The sequence below is a fragment of the Panthera leo genome, chromosome A3 (assembly GCF_018350215.1).
Source record: "Panthera leo isolate Ple1 chromosome A3, P.leo_Ple1_pat1.1, whole genome shotgun sequence".
Taxonomy (NCBI): domain Eukaryota; kingdom Metazoa; phylum Chordata; class Mammalia; order Carnivora; family Felidae; genus Panthera; species Panthera leo.
The window spans coordinates 135,737,369-135,751,623 of NC_056681.1; the positions used below are offsets into that span (position 1 = coordinate 135,737,369).

The 14,255-nt window shown below is 44.2% G+C and overlaps 1 long non-coding RNA gene across 2 annotated transcripts; it reads right to left on the reverse strand.

Moving 5' to 3' along the window:
- Positions 1-429: 429 nt before the first annotated feature.
- Positions 430-7,253, reverse strand: LOC122216652. Of its 2 annotated transcripts, none has more exons than XR_006201018.1 (4): positions 7,169-7,253; positions 6,658-6,763; positions 6,264-6,527; positions 430-948 (listed from the first exon to the last, which is right to left on the reverse strand). It is a non-coding gene; the product is annotated as an uncharacterized LOC122216652 (long non-coding RNA). The 2 variants fall into 2 exon arrangements; XR_006201017.1 differs by having other exon boundaries at positions 6,264-6,530.
- Positions 7,254-14,255: the final 7,002 nt, after the last annotated feature.

The following is a 14,255-nucleotide window of genomic DNA, read 5'->3' on the forward strand; positions in this document are numbered from 1 at the left end:
GGAGACCAGGCTACATTTTACTTTCCAGGCATTGTGCTGAGTGTGCAGCCTGGCGGGGAGACGGGTGACCACAGCGCTCGTGAGCACCGGGAAGGGTGCTTGTGAGCCCAGGCACAGACCATGGTTCTGGTCCGGCTCTGTTATCGACAACAGCAAGGCCTCTGAACGCGACCGTCTGTTCGGGCCGGGCCGATGCTCAAAGAGGAAGGTTCTTTTTTCCGTACAGATTTAGGTTTAATTGCTTTGGAAAATGTTGTCTAAATTAAGTTTTTAAAAAAAGAAAGCCTGAGGACTGTTTGAGGTGCCGTTTGATGAGGAAACACATGGCCAAAACCACTCCTTGCTGCTGGACCCCGCGAGGCGGTTTTTCTCTCTGCTCTGCAGGGCCTGACGGAGAGCCAGCTCCTTCTGGGGGTTATGAGGCAACTGGAATGTACTCTGGAATGTACTGGAATGTACTGGAAAGTACTGAGAAGGGAGAAATGTGCGGCCACTACCGTTACCCAACCAAATCCGACAGCGCGTCCATTTGGACTGATGTCCTTTCCTCTGTCTCACACCCTCTCGCCTTTCCCACCAAGCCTCCAGGGTCCAACCCCAACATCCCTACCACCTTCCTTCCACTCAGAGTCAAGTATGACCTCACAGATCCTCATGGGCTTTATTTATGCCTGTTTGTTAAGACTCTCCACAACCACGCAACCCCTGATATGTCAAACACCATGGCATTCAAACACACAACTCCGCTTCCTCCGGGACCACTGTCTTCCCCTTCTCTGGAATTCTCTGGAATAGCAGAGTCTGGCTGGGACCCCAGCATTCAAGGTACGTGCGCATGTACGTATTTCTCAATTGTTTGTTTGCATTATGGAAACGTGTGGAGAATTATATCCAAAGAATGGAGGGTTGGCTTGGGTGCAACGGAGTCTGATCCACTTGTGCAGATATCTGTAAGAAAAGATCACATAAATGAAGAACTGGTTGAGAAGAGGTTGGCATGGGACGTGCAATTTCTATAGAAATTCAAGTCACTCGAAAGCATAATGCATCATGTTCAGTCTTCCCTTGGCTGCTAACAACAGGTGTCTTTCCTATCACATGGGGGCAGAGAACAAGATATGTGCTCGAAACACCATTAGCATTGTTAAAACTGATCACTGCGTTGAGATGAAAATAGATTTCTTGAATGTATAGATATGGATTTTTCTTTGCACTGGAAAATCCTTGGCGTGGTATTACTTTGGCATCAATGACTCAACTAATGATGTGAATCTCTATGCATGCTCTTTGCCTGGGTTAATGTTACAGGGCCTTTGATTGCCAGATGCATTTGCCTGCCTATAAAAGAAGCTGAACGACTCTTCATGCATTTATTAGCTGCTGGGTCTTCTTTCTCTATGGAGTATCTAGAGACAGTCATTCTGGTCACTTTTCTATTGGGCTATTTGTGTTTTTAATTGATCCGTAAATGTTCTTTATGAATTTTGGACACAAATCATTTGCCATTTATAGGCACCACAGATACTTTTTCTGAAGTTTAAGCTTTGCTTTCCAAACTTCATGTCGTTTTGGGATTGAAACGATTATTTTAAATTTTAATAGAATCTGTTTAGGATGCTTTTATTTATAAGTTCTTCTTCTGTGTGTTTTATAGGAAACCCTCTTTCCAGGGTTACAAAGATATTTTTCTAATGTTTATTCTAATTTTGATTTTTCTAACATTTATTCTAATTTTGTTTTTTAAGTTTTCCCTTCACATGTTAAGACTTTAAGGACTTCAGGGGCGCCTGGGTGGCTCAGTCGGTTAAGTGCCCGACTTCAGCTCAGGTCACGATCTTGCGGTCCGCGAGTTCGAGCCCTGCGTCGGGCTCTGGGCTGATGGCTCAGAGCCTGGAGCTTGCTTCCGATTCTGTGTCTCCCTCTCTCTCTGCCCCTCCCCCGTTCATGCTGTGTCTCTCTCTGTCTCAAAAATAAATAAACGTTAAAAAAAATTTAAAAAAAAGACTTTAAGGACTTCAGTTCTGTGTATGATACAGGAGAGGGGTTCCATTTCATTTTTTTAATGTACTTATTTTTGAGAAAGAACAAGAGAGCGACAGAGAATCTCAAGCAGGCTCCACACTATCAGTGTGGAGCCTGACATGGGGCTCGATCTCATGAACTGTGAGATCATGATCTAAATTGAAATCAAGAATTGGACACTTGACCAATCGAGCCACCCAGGTGCCCCTAGGGTTCCATTTCATTTTTATTTTGGCCAATTTAGCATTTCCTGAATAACCTACTTATTCTAGTCACTCTTCAATATGAGCTTTATCTTTATCTTGATTTCCTTAATTTCCAGATCTGCTTCTGGCCTCTTTGTTCTTTTACTATTTTTTTTAATTAAAAAAATTTTTTTAATGTTTTTATTTATTTTTGAGACAGAGAGAGACAGAGCATGAGCAGGGGAGGGGCAGAGAGAGAGGGAGACACAGAATCTGAAGCAGGCTCTGGGCTCTGAGCTGTCAGCCCAGAGCCCGATGCGGGGCTCGAACTCAAGAACCGCGAGATCGTGACCTGAGCTGAAGTCGTACACTCAACCGACTGAGCTACCTGGGCTCTGCTAAAGACAATTTCAATTTAAAATATATACAGCGAAACTTTGGATTGTAACTTGCTCTGCAAGACAAGCAAAGATTTCTAATAAATTTTCACTTGATGAATGAGCGATGTCTTGCAATAGGAGTATTACATGACACCGAATGTCACAGGATCACAACTGAGCCAGTGGTTCGTCTCTCTCTCTCTCTCTCTGTCTCTGTCTCTCACTCGTTCGCTGCAGGATTGTGGGTGATCATCTCCCATGCTCCACTGCCTGGTCGCAGGCCGCAGTGTCTGGCAGAGATCAGTGATTTTTCAGAACACTGGGAGGTGCCCACAACTGGCACTGGTGTATTTTTGTCACGTCAAAGCACCTGTGGACAGTCCTCTGCTGTTCCACACAAGAGTGAGCTTAGGAATGGTTCACTTCGTTCTAGGTCAGGCTGCCTGCGGATATAGACTCTTTCCTCTGCTGCCTTATTGCCACTAACAGTAACTACAGTCTACGACAAGAGTTTATCACTACTGTGCGGTAGTCAACATCCGTGCAAGTGTGTCCATGGCCCCCATGCAGAAAAAGATTCCACTGAGCCAATAGATAGCAGTGATTCCGTTAGTGATAATGGAAGTCATCCTACACAATAACCCTTCTCTCTCGTGTCTCCCTCACTCCAGCCACGAGACTTTTCAAAGGGAAGTACAGGCTGATTTGTTTATTTTCTTTATATTTTGTCTTTTCTTTATTATTCTGTATTATACTGCAGTATGGTAATCCTTTTTATATGAATATTTTGGGTTGTGGAACGAATCATCTGAGTTTCCATGGTTTCTTATGGGGAAATTCTCTTTGATATCCAAGTGCTTTGGATGCCAAGCATGTTTCTGGAATGAATAATGCTTATAAGCCAAGGTTTTACTGTACATAAATTTCTAGGGGTGTCTTGGTGGCTCAGTTGGTTAAACATCTGACTCTGGATTTCACCTCAGGTCATGGTTTCAGGGTTGTGGGATCGAGGTCTGAGCTGGACTCTATGCTGGGTGTGCAGTCTGCTTAAGATTCTCTCTCTCTCTCTCTCTCTCTCTCTCTCTCTTTCTCTATTCTTCCCCCTGCTGGCATGCAAGATCTCTCTCTCTGAAAAAAAAATTAATAAATAAAACATTTATCCAAATAAAATATATACCCCTTCCATTAAAAAATCACTTAAAGAAGGGCACCTGGGTGGCTCAGTCAGTTAAGTGTCTAACTTCGGCTCACACCATGATCTCGCGGTTTGTGGGTTCAAGCCCTGTGTTGGGCTCTATGCTGACAGCTCAGAGCCTGGAGCCTGCTTTAGATTCTGTGTCTCCTTGTCTCTCTGCCCCTCCCCTCCTCATGCTCTGTCTCTCTCTTTCTTTCTCTCTCTCTCTCAAAAAAAAATAACCATTAAAAATAATAACTTAAAGAAATTAAATCCTGAAATTGAAACCTAACTACACTATCAAAAAATTCTCAATTTGTTAAAAATACAAGAAATGACAAAATAAGAGATTTATTTAAATCCAGAAAATTGAGCTAGCATCTCTATGTTTCTACTGGATTATGAATAACCTTTCAGAAACTTTGTTTCTTTAGTAGAGAAATGAGCATAATAATTTTACTGGAAGACTTTCTTAAGATCAATTAATCCTAAAAGACATACAGCATTTATCTCATTACCTCAAATACAGAAAGTGGCCAACAGATACTCATTTTCTTTCTCCTTTGACAGAATCTATAGCAGTTTATATGTTACGAGACATTAAGGATAAACCTACCTTAGTCAGTGCTAGAAAGAGGTAACTGGAATCAGAAAGAAGAGAGGAAAATCAATGGCGTACCTGAGAAATTTGTGGGTTCTGTGTATGGAATGTGATAATGCTTTTGTGGAGTCTCGGCCCTGGGAACTAAGGTGGGGCTTGTCTACACTGAAGATTGCTTTGGTCTGAAGCCCCTAAAGATGGTGTTTCTTCTGTGGACCTCACTCTAGTTTTTATTGAACTTCCTGGGGGAAAAGAGTCTTCAAGTACAATGAAACTCCAACATCTTAGATAGGAAGCAGATCTGATAAGAGAGCCAAAGGGAAAGAGAAAGAAAGAAAGAAAGAAAGAAAGAAAGAAAGAAAGAAAGAAAGAAAGAGAAAGAGAGAAAGAAAGAGAGAGATAAGGAAAAAGAGGAAGAGGAAGGAAAGAAGGAAAGGAGGAAGGGCAAAAAGACAAGAAATCCAAAGAGAAAGGGGGTACCTAAGAAGTAAAGACTCACAAAAGAACATCTCACATGGACTGAAGACCTAACACTTTGGCTGAGGATCAGGTGTGTCTTTGGCTCTGATACTGAGCCATAATGGGATCCCCTGCTGGTACTAACCGGGAGTCTGAGTCCTTGAGTTTCTGTGGGGGCTGAGTTTTATGATCCTCAGTGGCCTGGGCCAGAGAGCTGTCATAGAGATGACCATGGCTTCTCTAAGCCACAGGGGCTTTAAACTAGGGCACAGTAGGTACAGAGATTTTTATGGAAAAGACATATATCACTTCAGGGAAGAAATTGTCTTTAAGCTAAATGACCAGATGATAGATAGATAGATAGATAGATAGATGATAGGTAGATAATAGATAGAAAGATAGATAGATGATAAGTAGATAGATAGATGATAGAAAGATAGAAAGATAGATGATAGATAGATAGATAGATAGATAGATAATAGAAAGATGATAGGTAGATAGATAGATGATAGAAAGATAGAAAGATAGATGATAGATAGATAGATAGATAGATAGATGATATAGAAAGATAGATGATAGATAGATGATAGATGATAGAAAAATAGATAGAAATATAGGTAGATGATAGATACATAGATACATAGAAAGATAGATGATAGAAAGATAGATGATAGATTATTATGCACCTTAGCATTTGCATGTGTCCTATCTTCTCAAGACAGAAACTTACTGAGAATAATGCAATAGACAATGGGTTATTAGTTTCCAGCTGGGGATGTGTCAGCTGGGAAGGCCATGGCTAAGATCCAGAAGTCACATGCATTGAGCATTTACTTTGTGCTGGAAACTTTACCTACATTGTTCCATTCAAAACCCTATGAGAAGATAAATGATTCCCATGGCATAGATGAATAAACTGAGGTTAGGAAAATGAAAAAAGAACTCCGCCAAGCCCACAGTTTGGAACGTAAGAGAGCCATGATTTCCACGGAACATGAACCCCATTTTTTCTCCATGAGGCTCACTCTGGTGGCTAGCTTCATGAGGACAGAGAGCCCACTGGGTCGACGGGAGAGGATCTCTCAGGCCAAGAGATAATAGAGTGGGGCCGGGGCAGAGATAGAGAGCAGGGCAGGTTTGGGAATGAGAGTCAAAAGGAATTCTGGAATCCTCACAGCAGGTGCTCAGAATCCAGTGAGGAATGCGGGGGAGGGGGACGGGCCCCTCTCTGCCTCCGTGGGAGACCTGTCCTTGCCCAGGACTCGGCTACCCTCACCAGCCACGCATGGAACTCCGGGCGTCTTTTGTTCACCTCCCGTGTTGGCAGCTGATTGCAACATCTGCTTGCAAGGCACAGTTCCAGTGAGTGCAGATATGCTGCGCTGAAATTAAATAAATATCGAGACACTTCTGCTCCTACCCCCTCAATCTCCTCCCATTACCTTAGTTGGAATCGTAATGGTTCGAGTGCGGGGAGTCCCGGTAGCTCTCTTAATTTCGTCTGTTAGGGAAGCCACTCTCCAACCATCACAATCCGGCTTAATCGGCTCCAAAAGCCACAAGCAGCTACGGCAGACGAGAAAAATGTGAGAAACCACTCTTGCAGGGGAAGCGCACACGGTACAACAGAAGCATCTTCGAACGATTGGCATCTTTCCTGCTTCTGTTAATTTATCACGGACGCTTAACGTGCTTTCACGGAGCACCTGCTGTGGGAAAGATCGTGTGTTAGTGCAGTTCCTGGGCTGCCAAATCAAACACAATGGAATAGAAGAATGACCGAAAGAAGATTCTCTCACGAAGCCACATAGTTATACAGAAGGGAGGGAAACGTACGGATTTTTTGAATGATGCAACAAAGTCACTCGATGGAAGCGATGTGCACATAGAGGTGACGTACGGATAAAGCCCTCCCTGGACGCAGAGCCGAGATTAAGTTCACCTGGAGGACGACACAAAGAGGACTTCAGATTAAATTCTGAGCTGAGGATTCTTTTGGAAGATCTTGATCAGAAGACTTTCCATGAGTTACTCCTCTGTTCCCTAGGGCCCATGATAGAGCAAATCGATTGCTTGCCAGCCCCACCTGATGTAGGCTCATGAAGACGCTCTCTTCTTAGCACTCATGATCACCTAAGACCTAAGGGGTTTGCACATCTACTCACTTGGCCACCTATTACAGTTAAACAGTGATCTTTATGAGAACACAGGCTTTGCTTTCGATTATTCCCAATGCCTGGGATAATGCTCCACACAGAGTAGATACTTGATACTTGTGTGGCTGGAAAGGAGCCAGTTAAAGTCTGTGCCCCCTGCACCCCTCAGAGTAAAGGGGGGGTCTTTGTACCTGAAGTGGCAGATTGGAGTCAGGGACTTTGCGGTGCAATCTCCTCTGGGGCATGAGGACCCCTGGACGCCTGACATCTGAGCAGAGTCCTGCATGGAGAGAAGTCATGGGGACGGGATGTCTCTCCCAGGCCCCCGAGAGCATCTGCACACATGATATAAGCTTTACAGTGCCTGCCTCCATGGTGCAATGGGACCTCAAAACATAACTTACCTTGAGTTAAGGAATAATAAGGAAACTTGCTAAAAATTTTTTAAAACTTTTATTTAGTGTTGAGAGAGAGAAAGAGAAAGAGAGACAGAGTGTGAGCGGGGAAGGGGCAGAGAGAGAGGGAGACGCAGAATCCGAGGCAGGCTCCAGGCTCTGAGCCTTCGGCACAGAGCCTGACGCGGGGCTCGAACTCACGAACCACGAGAACATGACCTGAGTCAAAGTCGGCGTTCAACCAGCTGAGCCACCCAGGCGCCCCACAACTGAATTTTTTTTTTTTTACAACTGGATTTTTTAATAGACAATAAATGCTCTTGGATAGTCATCCTTATGATGTGTGCAAATGTATGAAATGCACACCGTGCAGGAGTGGCCTCGTGGCTCATGGGAACGGAGCCTTGCAGGGGCTCTGATTGACGAATTATGTAAGGACGGAGTTTGAGGTTTGCCGACGTCCAGGCCCGTGAGGAGGGTGGGCTTCAGTCTGATAAAGACCCACGGTCACAGCTTAAGCTCTCTGCTTTGCTGTTTAATGTGATGCTGGCCAGTCTGCACAATACAAATGCCGGGAAAACACTTATTGGGTCTTGACGGTGAGCCGAGCAGCAAGGCCCTGCCCTGAAGAGAACAGGATCCCAACCGCAGAAATCGCAGTGTGTCCAAAAGGATTGGAGAACAGTTATGAAATCATACCCATAGTTTTTTCTGGATGTTGGTGGAATGCTAATCCCTACCTCTTGAACTACCTCGTGGGGATTTCTAAATTTTGCATGATAGAGTCCTTTAAAATTATAGACTGCTTTGCTATATTTCTTTTTCAGATTCTAAAACAGCGTGGCTATGTTGTAAAAAATGCCATAAAGAACATCTTGAATCAACAACTTAAAACTCCAAAATTGTATCCCTCGGAAATTGCCATTACTAACCACTCCTTATTTCTTTCTACTCCTTTAACTTACGTAAGTACGCCCAAGTACACACGTATGGACAGATGCATGTGTATTTTATATCACAAAGACAGCATCACTCTCTGTACATCTCGCTGAATCTTACGGTTCTCATGCAGTTGATATCTTATCATCAAACATGTCTAAGATATCCTCTACCAAATTTTTTCCCGACATTTCATTTTTAATTACTGCGTGATGTAACATCACAAGCGTGTGTGAGAATAGGTGGTTTCGGCCAATTATTTCTATTAGGCAGTTAATTTATTTCTCTGTTGCCCTTTCAAAGGCAACAACTCGGTGATGAATTTCCAGTTACAGATGTTGTTTTACACTTGTCAGATTAATTTTTTCAGACACAGTCTCAGAAGAGAAATTGATGAATGAAAGACGACATGCATTTTTAAGGCTTCCTGATGTGTGTTCAAATTGTCCTGAAGAAGGCTGATACCAGTAAAATTTTTATTGGAGTTTTAGAGTTCCTGTTGGTCCGCACTGAGGCCAACCTCAGGCTCTACCCTAGTTGTTCATGAAGGAGAGAGACTCAAATGGTTTCCAAAGGATATTCAAAATCTTGTTTTTGGTTAAAGAAAAAACCAGCTGAACACTGAGCACTTGCTTTTTCCCAGGGTATTTTTATGAGAATAGTTACAATTCCTGTTATGTTTGGATTTTTCCAATCCCAATATCTAATTAGTATCGTTAACAGCAAAGGCAGCAAAGCGTTGTTTTATATTCTATATTCTATATCAGGAATTCTGATGTCAGTTATCTTGTTTTCAGCACAAGAGCAATGATAAAGTGAAGGTTTCGTGCTGACTTTCCTGTTACGGTTTCCCAACCTGTAGGTTTCTCTTTTATTTCATCTCTTGAAGGCTGAGCATGGCTTTGAGAATGAAGTAAGCCCCACCCTCGGTCTTTCCGATGGAACACCGGAGAATTACACGTTCTGCTTCTCCTTCCACAGCGGGAAGAACACACTAGTGACAGAGGATGACAATCACTGCACAATGCTGCTACGAGAAGATTCCCCTCTTCTCTCAGATTTCTGCGTCTTTGGTGAACACGGCCAGCTCAGTGTAGAAGTAAGCCTTCTACGAACAAATGTCAGCTCCCTCTCCTTCCTCTGGCCCACAAATCTTCTTAGACATGCAGGTGGGCTCCCTGTACTTTATGGAAGAGACAAGAAAAGACAGGCTCAGACCCCTGAGATTTCAGTGTATACTCTGGCCACTTGCTAAAGCAAATGCTTCCTGCCTCAATAGCACAGGGTGACAGAGAGAAGTAAAACACGTTTCCCTAATAATGTCAGGATTTTCTGCTAAAGTGACCTGCGAGGTGAAAGCCTTCGAATTCAAGGTGAGTTCAAAGCTGTTTGAAGGGGAAAGCCACAGGCCAGAGGGAGACCAAGGGCACGAGAGAGGTTGAGATGCAGGGCAGACACAGGTGAGGAAGGAAACTGAGCCAGGGGATGAGAAGCTGGGGGAACAGAGGAAGGTACCCACGGGGGAAAGGTCTAGAGGCACCAGATTTGGCCTTCCACTGGGCTGGGTGATTCTGCTGGGCTGGTCATTGTATGTATGGGGCGGCCCTGTTGGTGCTGGTGCTTTTAAGAGGTGAAGTGCATCCATAACCTTTGAGAGCACCTGGTGCAGATGTGACCCTGAGCCAGATACCGTGGGGGACGCGGTAGCGATGGGTCAGCGCAAAGGCAGCCGTGCTCCTCAAAGTCAGCAGAGTATGACCGGAAACGCTCTCTCCTAGACAGAGGCTACCATGCAGATCAGGGTTCTGGGCCAAGCTTAACACCCACACCCATCTTCTCTTTAAGACATAATAGCAGGTGTTTGATGAACTCTGATATGTCGGGGCCTATTATATGCAAAGGCCCATTCGCTGATGATGCAAACAAGACGAGGCAACTGTCGTTCTGGTCCTCTGGAGAACTTGGTAAATGTGTACTGAATGGGTGAGCGAATGAATGAGTGAATGAATGAGTGAATGAATGAGTGAGAGAATGATGAGTGAATGAATGAATGGAAGGATGAGCAAAGGAGTGAATGAATGAAGGAGTGAATGAAGGAAGGAAGGAAGGAAGGAATGGATGAGTGAATGAATGAACGAATGGATGAATAAGTGAAGGAATGAGCAAATGAATGAGTGAATGAACGGATGGAACATTGACACTTAGTGCTTTTTAAGCCACAAATGAATATCAGATTATGAGTTCCAGGATGGGGGGGGGGTCCTTGTCTCTCTGGTTTTATGTCCAGAATCCACATATAATTAGACTGATATTCTCATAACAAAAGTGGAAATAATTGTGTGTTTGCATTTCTCGAGACGTATTAATCTTTAACTCAGAGATCATACTCTCTGGGTATGAATAAACCAAAAGCACCATTTTTTTTATAACTTAACTTTATTTTTTATTCTTTTTTTTAATTTTTTTTCTTAATGTTTATTTATTTTTTTGAGACAGAGAATGAGCGGGGGAAGGTCAGAGAGAGAGGGAGACACAGAATCTGAAATAGGCTCTGAGCTGTCGGCACAGAGCCCGACGCGGGGCTCAAACTCATGGGCCACGAGATCACGACCTGAGCCAGAGTCAGACGCTCAACTGACTGAGCCACCCAGGCGCCCCTATTTTTTATTCTTTAAAATTTACATCCAAATTAGTATATAGTGAAGCAATGATTTCAGGAGTAGATTACTTAATGCCCCTGACCCATTTAGCCCATCCCCCCTCCCACAACCCCTCCCGTAACCCTCAGTTTGTTGTCCATATTTAAAGAGTCTCTTCTGTTTTGTCCCCCTCCCTGTTTTTATATTATTTTTGTTTCCCTTCCCTTATGTGCATCTGTTTTGTCTCTTACAGTCCTCATGTGAGTGAAGTCATATGATTTTTGTCTTTCTCTGACTGACTAATTTCACTCAGCATAATACCCTCCAGTTCCATCCACGTAGTTGCAAATGGCAAGATTTCACTCTTTTTGATTGCCGAGTAGTACTCCATTGTATCTATAGACCACATCTTCTTTATCCATTCATCCATCGAGGGACATTTGGACTCTTTCCATACTTTGGCTATTGCTGATAGTGCTGCCATAAACATGGGGATGCATGTGTCCCTTCGAAACAGCACACCTGGATCCCGTGGATAAATGCTGGGTCATAGGGTAGTTCTATTTTTAGTTTTTTGAGGATCCTCCATACTATTTTCCCGAGTGGCTGCACCAGCTGGCATTCCCACCAACAACGCGAAAGAGATCCTCTTTCTCCGCATCCTCGCCAACATCTGTCGTTGACTGAGTTGTTCATGTGAGCCATTCTGACAAGTGTCAGGTGGTATCTCATTGTGGTTTTGATTTGTATTTCCCTGATGATGAGTCATGTTGAGCATGTTTTCATGTGTCTGTTAGCCATCTGGATGTCTTCTTTGGAGAAGTGTCTATTCATGTCTTTTGCCTATTTCTTCACTGGATTATTTGTTTCCCAAAGCACCATTTTTAATGGTCCTCATCAGATGTGGTAGAAGAAGAAAGCAGATCTCTGGTTCAATGAGGGGAAAAACTATAAATTCTTACCCCTTCTGATAAGGTTTAGTGCAGATTTCAGCAGTGGGAGAGAGGCATTATTTCTGATGTCTGAGAATCTGGGTTTGCCACATCCGTAAGAGCAACTCTGCCATCAGACCTTGGAGGGACTCTGCCATCAGAACTTAGAGGGACTCTGCCATCAGACCTTGGAGGGACTCTGCCATCAGACCTTAGCAGCACAGCGGGAATTACATGGACGAGAGAACTTCCTGGAGAGAGAGGGACAGGACTTTTCCTTGGAGCCTGGCTGGCCAGAATCATGGCTCTTAGCTAAAGGACCTAAGTGTGCACAGGCTGGGCACTGTCATGTTCATAATTCACCAGCCGGCTCTTCAAAGCCACACTGCAAAAGCCCTTCTTCTTACCTTCCAGCATCTCACTTCTGCCAATGGCCAAATGGCACGTTAGAAGCAGTGTGCGTTTAGTTCACTTTTAGGGTGGAGGTTAGTGGCTTCAAATAACTTAGGAGATGGTCCTGAGCAGGGCTTTTCAAACTGGAGCCCTATGTGAATCAACTGGGAGACTTTCAAAAAAAACACAGAAGCCTGATTCCCTCTCTAACCAATTGCATCAGAATATGTGCAGGTGGGGGTGGGGAATTCTCAGTTTAAAAAAACTCCCCAGGGGCGCCTGGGAGGGTGGGTCATTAAGCATGACTCTTGATTTCAGCTCAGGTCTTGATCTCACCTTTCATGAGTTCAAGCCCCATGTCTGGCTCTGGGCTGACAGTGCAGAGCCTGCTTGGGATTCTCTCCCTCTCCTTCTGTCCCCCTCCGGCTCACTCTCGCTCTCTCTCAACAGAAATGAGTAAACATTAAAAAAAGTAAAAATAAAAATAAAAATCTCCCCAGGTCGTCGACACATGGCCCAAGTATGAGAGGCCTCGGCCAACAACAATGACATCTCCCCGAAGCTTCTTAGAAATGCACAAGGTCAGGACTCATGCTAGACCTATGAGCCTAGAATCTGCATTTGTATAGTATTCTCAGGTAATGATAATAACCACCAAAGTCTGAGGCTAAGGGATCAGTTCTCACAAAATGGCATATACAGAGGAGGTTGGCACCTGAAGAGGAAATCCGGAGCCCCTACCACTATATTAACAACAGTTCCCCATCAAGCGTTTGTCGAATGAATAGAGGAAAGTTAAAGAATGTGAAAGAATGTCAATAAAATAATGTCTTCTCTCCCCTAATCAATGGCTCTTTCCCCCAGGCCAAGGAAAATGCACAACTAGAATCACGCATGCACAAGAGACGTGCGGAGGTCACTTACCTTCATACCTCGGCGCCAATGGCCGATGGAGATTCAGGGTCATCAGGGGTTCACAGATGGGAAGCCAGAGTGTGACAAGGACTAGGGTGTCCTGTAGAAGAACAGGCCTCACGGAAGTCCCAAAGGGAGAAGAGGAACGTGGTGACGTTGGACAGAGCGGACCAGCATGTCCGGGGGTGGCTCATCCAGCCCACGTAATGCAGTCTGCATCTTTGCAACGGCGAAGTTGCTGGAGGTGTCCTGACTCAGGTGGCGGGGCTAGCACCATGGCCGATCAGAGAATTTTGAATCAATAAATATACCTTTGAACACTGCGTTTAGGGGGAGCATTTATTTTTCATTTTAACCATGTTTTCCAAATGTCAAGTAAATAGCATGCTTTCGATAACTACAGGCCATTTTACGTCTCTACCACGTGCTTTGCGACGGGCAAAGTAGCCAGAGTCTCAGTTCCTGACTCGGGGGTGGGGGGCGGTTTGGAGACCTCATGCTAACTTCCACCTGTCTCCGCGTCCATCCCAGGGAGGAACCCTTGCATACACGGAAGGTTTTAACTTTTGGATTACAGAGCAGCTCAACTTGAACCTACAAGTGAGTTCTCTGCGCATGCTTAGAGTTTCGTGTAAAATTTAAAAACCAAACCAAGTCAAAACAAAACTTCCGGTGTTTGAAATCAATGATTTCGCTGGCAGAGCACCCCCAAAGACTCCAACCCTGGCCACGGGAAAACATTTCTGAATTGCAATTTAATAGTAAGCAATGCATGTGTATTATAGAGAATTACACCATCCCTTAAAGCTTGGGACACGGCTTTTGGTGGTCTCTGATATGACAGAAGAGATAAAACGTCATTGCCAAAAGCACAGACATGATCCCTGTTTTCTCACGTTCTCGGCAGGAGGAATGAAGTCACAGAGGGACACGTTTCCATAGCTGTGCCGTCCTGAAAGTCTACAGAAACGGGTGGTTCCTCTGATTCGGCGCGTGCCAAGCCAGACTCCCACGGCATCCATCCTTCTAGAAATGGGGATTGGGAAGGTATGCATGCAGGGTTAG